General features: G+C 36.1%; 1 long non-coding RNA gene across 1 annotated transcript; it reads right to left on the minus strand.

Moving 5' to 3' along the window:
- Positions 1 to 1038: 1038 nt before the first annotated feature.
- LOC112166629 lies at positions 1039 to 2421 on the minus strand. The gene is made up of 2 exons (XR_002923346.2): positions 2085 to 2421; positions 1039 to 1546 (listed from the first exon to the last, which is right to left on the minus strand). It is a non-coding gene; the product is annotated as an uncharacterized LOC112166629 (long non-coding RNA).
- Between the last annotated feature and the right edge of the window lie 4851 nt (positions 2422 to 7272).

A 7272-nucleotide genomic window follows, 5' to 3' on the forward strand; every position in this document is an offset into this window, starting at 1 on the left:
AAAAGAATTGTTTAACAACTAAGCACTACATAAAAAATGATTAACAACTAACAAATCCAATTCCCGCGGCATCCCGCGGTTGCCTTTTCTAATTGTTCATTCATTCGACTAGTTGCCTATGGAACCATGCCACTTAATATCATTGATAGTTCCATTGTTCATTTATTCACTCTATTCAGTATTGTTCATTCATTCAACTTGTTACTGAAGAAAATTGAGAAATGTATGGAAAGTATCATTTTTGGGTTCTAATCAAATCCACTCATATAAAAGAAAAAGCCAAATCATTTCCCTTTTTGAGTCTCGCACTTGGATACTACCTTCATGTGGTTATAGAAAGGTCAAAGTCTTCCATTTTTGATAGTTGCCAAAATAATTTTTGTAACTGAATTATGTAGACAATTGGCAATAGTAGTAGTCGTGTTCGAAACTCTATTCAGTATTGTTCATTCATTTGACTAGTTGCCGATGGGACCATGCTACTTAATATCATTGATAGTTCGATTGTTTATTTGTTCACTCAATTTAGTATTGTTCATTCATTAAACTAGTTACCGAAGAAAATTGAGACATGTATGGAAACTGTCATTTTTCGGTTTTGATCAAAGCCAGTCATTTTGGGGATAAAAGAAAAGCCATTTTTGAGTCCCGCACTTGGGTACTAACTTCATGTGGTTATAGGCTATGTTTGGTATGGCTGGGCTTTTTAGAAAAGTTAGCTTCTGCTTATTTCTGAGAATAAGTGGCTGAAAAGCAAAGTAGCTGAGTGTTTGGTAAACTGGCTTTTTTATAAGAGTTGTCAGTGGCAAAAGCAGTGGCAAAGTGTTCGGTAAACTCAAACTGGCTTGTGCATTTTGCTTGTGGAATGACCAAATTGGACATGAGTGATTATTTTGCCTTAATTGTTTGGTAATACAATATTGTTCAAATGCTCTTGTTATTATTTTTAATCTTTATTATGTCCTTATTAATTTTTGTTAACTTTCAATTTTTCTAAATCATTGTGACCATATGATTAATATTGGACAATTTTAAAAATAACTTATACAAATATATTAGTAACATTAATCCGGCTCACATCAAATATCCTAACATATTCAAATGTTCACGTTATTACGCACATTCATCAAACTTTGAGTAATGCTATTTCTTATTGTTTCCATTTCTTGTGCACCATGACCATGATATTCTTCTTCTACATTATCATCCATTTCTATCCCACCACTTGACCCATAACCTTCTCTTTCTTCACTGCAGACAAAATGTCTATCACCATGTGCATGTCTCCGTATATAATTATGAAGTGTCATGGTGGCAATGACAATCTTCACTTGCTTGTCAAATGAATAACCTTGCATGTCCCTTAAAATCTTCCACTTTTTTTTCCAAACTCCAAATGTGCATTCTATAACGCTTCTAAGAGAAGAGTGTGCTTGGTTAAATACCTCTTTTTCATTTCTTGGTTCTTGCCTACGGTATTCTTGAAAATGTTGTCTCGGACCTTTGTAAGGTTCGATGCTCTATTAAAATTGGCCGGATTGAGCTCCTGAAATAACAATCATTGGTCCATTATTCTTTTTCCATTATACTCCAAACAAAATCAAATAAACAAAATAGATTAGGATATATATAACATGCTAGCTGTATCTTGAGGTGTTTAACTTCTATGATTAATTTTCAAAGGTGTAGAATTGTGCAATATTTGAAGAAGAACCAAACAGGAATCAGAAAATATACAATAGTTAGAAACCAACCAAAAAAAAAAAAAAACACTTCCAAGTATGATAAAAGTTCAAAGCTAGAAACCAACCAAAATCCATTCTTGTGAAAATCCGTCAAGTACGATACTACTCCTTCAGCCATAAACATTCTCTTATTTTTCCTGTGTGTATTCAATTAACCTCATGAAACCCAATTGAATGCTCACCAGTTCATCACAGCCCATACAAATTCACTTAACCATTTTGCTAAACATTCCCATAACTACGAAAATCAAAACAAATACAACAACAATTGATTAAAGATAAGAACGAAGCGGAGGGAGAGAGACTGACTTGCTCCTCCTTCTAGATCTCCCAACTAACCTGAATATCGAAACTGCCAAGTAGCCTTGCTTGATTGAGGCTTCAATTTCACATCCGAAATCCTGATGAGATGCAAGTGAGGCAGCGTTAGAGGGAGATCGAGATGCGGCGATTACAGCGTTCTGTGATTAGAGGGAGATCGAGGGTTTCATGGCAGATGAGTGTAATTGGTTCAACCAACGGAGGGTAGAAACTGGGATTTTAAAAATTCATTAATGTACAGTAAAGACCGCTACAGTGCTCGGCCAACTTCTGGCTTCTAAAAGCTGGGGGGAGCGAGCTTCTCCTTTTAGATAGAAGCTGGGGCATCTTTTTCCAAATGGTTATTGCTCTTGTGCTTATAAGCAGGGGAGCAAAAGGGCCCCCCCCCAAACATAGCCATAGAAAGGTCAAAGTCTTCCATTTTTGATAGTTACCAAAATAATTTTTGTAACTTAATTATGTAGACAATTGACAATAGTAGTAGTCGTGCTCAAAACTCTATTCAGTATTGTTCATTCATTCGACTAGTTGCCGATGGGACCATGCATGCCACTTAATATTATTGATAGACCAGATTTATTAAGCGAAAGACAGATGACACATAATGGTTTTGAAGTAATTAAGCAGCTCGCATTGTAGTGGAATGTGTCATGAGTTCGATTCATGGATGACTAGTAGTTGTTGTTGATGTGATATACTTCTGTTTTATTTTTTCACTAAGCTAACTTATGGCTAAGGTTCCTTTGTAATTTTGACAATCTGGGTGTGTTATTCGTGCGTTTCCAATTGATTCCCATTATGTACAAAGTGTAGTTCCTTCTTACTTCCTTACTCTGCATGTCTTTTTAGCTGTACATAATATGAGAATTCATTGAAACTAGAACTTTACTACAAAAACTAACCAAAAATCAAACTCAAATCAGTCAGGCCAATCGGTCACTAAAATCTGAAACTCCGACACAAACAAAACTCCTAAAAAATTAAAACCCCAATCAGTTCAAAACCAATAGAAACGGAAAACAAAATCAAAACCAAACCCATAAAAAAGATGAATTGGATGTCATCAACACAAACCCAAATCAATTCATCCTTTTATCGTTCAAAATTCAAACTAATAGAACTAAACCATTACCTTAAACCACCAATTATGCGAAGATTCTATATGAATATCTCTCTACCTCTGCAGCGAAGCCTCTACGCCAATCTCTCTGGATACAAAACAAAACACTTGATCCAAATCTTACTATGGACCTCTACTTCGCTCTCAGTGCTTCTGTCTCTTAATCTCTCTATACTGAAACCGGATCTCTTCCAAAACAAACCTAGACCTCTATTATTTTTTCGCTCTCAGAGTTGCCGTCTCTCTCTCTCTCTCTCTTGATCACTGTCGCTCTCACAGTTTCTGTCTCAGAGTTGATCTCTCTCTCTCTCTCTCTCTCTCTCTCTCTTGATCACTGTCGCTCTCACAGTTTCTGTCTCAAAGTTGATCTCTCTCTCTCTCTCTCTCTCTCTCTCTCTCTCTCTCTCTCTCTCTCAGCCTCCATTAGCCTTATCCGTAAATCAATGGCAAAACCGTAGTTGAGGCAAGCAGCAAGGGCAAAATCGTCACTCCATTTCGAGGCCAAGATGAACAGTGTACAGTGCCCAGCTAATGAATTTGCTATAAAGAAACTCTTATGGTAGCGCCACCTTCGTGTGTTAAGTTCTTCACATCCTTCCTACCGACCTAAATAATATCATAGAAAAAATGAAAGTAAAAAGAAGAAGGACATTGCTTTTCTTTTCAATTATTGAGGGAGATATCAAGATACTATCTATCATAGACCCTGTCAAGGAGTAAAGGCCAATAAACTTTTAACTAGTTTGATTAGACATAAAAATTGACAACAAAATAGACAAGTCTCTTTCATTATGGCAGCCGCGTTTGACAGATTGAAAGGTGCGGATTAGTGTTTAGATAATTCATTCCATCCACTAACGAGAGATATGTAAAAACCATATACATGCTCACAACATATGCACATCAATCATAAAAGGGATCAAGGCTTACCTTTAGCAATCACTGGCATGGATTCCATCTTATGCAGCTGCAAACACTAACACTAAATATGGCTTTCTGTTACTTACCAACTTGCTTCTCAATGGATAGAACAATATGCAAAAACGTCAGTAGTAATCAAAGACCAATTCATCTGTATATATATGAGACTTAAACCTCAAGAAGCTTCCCATTAAAGCATTCCTTGTCTGTTTAGGTTTCATTGTTAGATTCCTAATGTATTACAATCTTGTAGCCTTTCTTGTAGACTAAGCAATGGATTACTGTCCTTCATGAATTGATACATTGCTTCATTAAGTTAAAGTATTGATTTACAGTTTGTGTCCATGTTGAAGTAGTTTTGACATTAAGCTAATTATCAATTTATTATATGTTAATGTGTGACAAGTCCATGTTGATTCTAACAATCTCGCCCTTGGACTGACACATATTAAGCTTGATAATTTGCACCAGAAAATGTCAGATACTACTCAACTTACTGTAGTGCGTGCTAGACAACAAAATCAAACTAAAAATCCATTCCAACATGGTCAGATCACAGTTACTTATGCAGAGCAAGAAACAGTATACATTTTAACAAAAATGCAGAGTTTCAAAACCACAAACATAAGCTCCTGCAATCCACATATGTCAAATAGAAGTGATACAATATATGTTAATGTGTATCAACAAGTAAACATATATTAGGTCCTTCTTTATGTTTCTAAAACTAGAAACTCAAGCAAATTTACTGAAGACTGATGGCTTAAAATTATTGCTTGAACCTTAACATCATGCTATACATGATTTAAGCGATCTGATAGCAAGTATAACATTAAGTACAAAATCGACAATTTTTCAGAACATTTAATAAAAGCTGCAGCAATAACCAAAGTCTGAAAACACCTCAAAATTTTTTATTGATAATAATAAACTGCCATTACAAATAAGTAGTGATAAATAAAGTCAAAAGATCACAACTGAAAATACAAGAACTCAAAAACCTTAGAAATTTAAATTGCTCTAACTGGACTGACTCTCTATTGAACCTAAGCATCTAAATTAGCTAAAATTCCAATGCTTACTGTATGCTTCTGGAATCCAGCCGCTGACAATGCCTTGGTGAAAGGATCTCCTATCTGTGAATTTGTGTCAATACGCAAAACAACTATTTCACCATGCTTTACTTTTTCTCTAACACTGTAATACTTTAGATCAATATGCTTGGAATTATTTGACCTTTTACTGTTCTTGCTAAAGAAAACTGCAGCGTCATTGTCACAATAAATCACAAGTGTGCTAGCCACAATGTGACTCAATACTTTGGTCTGCATGAGAAAATTCCTAATCCAAAGTCCTTCACACACAGTTTCATATAATGCAATAAATTCGGCTTGCGTAGTAGAAGTTGAAACAAGAGTTTGCTTCATAGTTTTCCAAGTAATAGCACCTCCTGCAAGCATGAACACATATCCACAAGTCGACTTCTTTGAGTCTGGATAATTCCCTGCAGAATCAGAATCTAAAAATCCAATGAGTTGCAGATCCTCCACTTGCCTATACACTAGCATATAACCCTTGGTTCTCTACAGGTACCTCAACACTTTCTTCCCAGCAACCCAATGCTCATGGCCTAGATTGGATTGAAATCTTGACAAAATCCCTACTGCAAAAGACAAGTCTGGCTAGTGCAGACTTGTGCATACATGAGACTTCCTACAAGTCTGGCATAAGGTTTTGACTCCATAGTTTCCTTTTCAACATCACTACTGGGACTTTGCTTCTTGGTTAACTTATCTCCTTTGGACATGGGAACTTCTCCAGCTGCACAGTTCTCCATTACCAAATCTCTTTAAAATTTTGGTAACATAATTCTGCTGAGACAAACCAAGTAGCCTCTGTGCCCTATCTCTTTTAATCTCAATTCCTAGTACATAGGATGCTTCTCCTAAGTCTTTCATGTCAAAATTCCTTGACAGAAAACTCTTGGTATCTTTAAGCAATTTAATGTTACTGCTAGCCAAAAGTATATCATCCACATAGAGTACCAGAAAAATAAAATTGTTCCCAACTGTCTTCAAATAAACACACTCATCAACAAGATTTTCTGTAAATCCAAAAGTAGAAATCACAGAATCAAATTTCTTGTACCACTGTCTAGAAGCTTGTTTAAGGCCATAAATTGATTTTCTTAACTTACACACTAAGTTTTCACTTCCAGCTTGTACAAACCCTTCTGGCTGCCTCATATAAATCACTTCATCTAGTTCACCATTCAAGAAAGCTGTTTTAACATCCATCTGGTGCAGCTCCATATCAAAATGAGCCACTAAAGCCATGATTATCCTAAACGAGTCTTTTGTAGAAACTGGAGAAAAAGTCTCAGTAAAGTCAATGCCCTCCTTCTGTGTAAAACCCTTGGCAACTAATCTTGTTTTATGTCTCTCAACATTGCCATTTGCATCTCTTTTGGTTTTGAAAACCCATTTACAACCTATAGGCTTCTGGTTGGGGTCAGGTTCAACTAATTCCCAAACTGCATTTTGATTCATGGAATTAATTTCTGCTTCCATTGCTTGCTACCATTGATGAGATTCACTACTTTCAATGGCCTGATTAAATGTAGCTGGATCATTGTCCTCTGCACAGTCCATTTCAATTTCTGCTTCTTGCAGATAAACAATGTAGTCACTCTCTTCCCCCCCCATGAGTTGGTTTTCTTGCTCTCTGTGATCTTCTAGGCTGAGTCACTGGAGGATTGTGAGGTTCAGTTACTTGACCAGTTACGTGGCCAGTTACTTGACCAGATACAGTTACCTAGTCAGTGACTTGACCAGGTACAGTTACTTGGTCAGTGACATGGTCAATTACTCGACCAGGTACAGTTACTTGGTCAGTGACATGGTCAGTTACGTGACCAGTGACATGATCAGTTACATCTTTTTCTAAAGGCAATGCTACACTTATATTCTCATCTGACACAATTTCCTCAAAATCTTAGGTTAAATCCTCAAGGTTTGTATTGTGAACTTTTTCACTTAGAAACTTTACTTGATGTGTTTCAAAAATTCTAGGTGAATGAAGAGCATAATATAATTTATAGCCTTTAGATTTATCTGGATAACCTATAAAATAGCAACTAACAGTTTTGGGGTCAAGTTTATTCAA

The sequence above is a fragment of the Rosa chinensis genome, chromosome 5 (genome assembly GCF_002994745.2).
Source record: "Rosa chinensis cultivar Old Blush chromosome 5, RchiOBHm-V2, whole genome shotgun sequence".
Lineage (NCBI taxonomy): Eukaryota > Viridiplantae > Streptophyta > Magnoliopsida > Rosales > Rosaceae > Rosa > Rosa chinensis.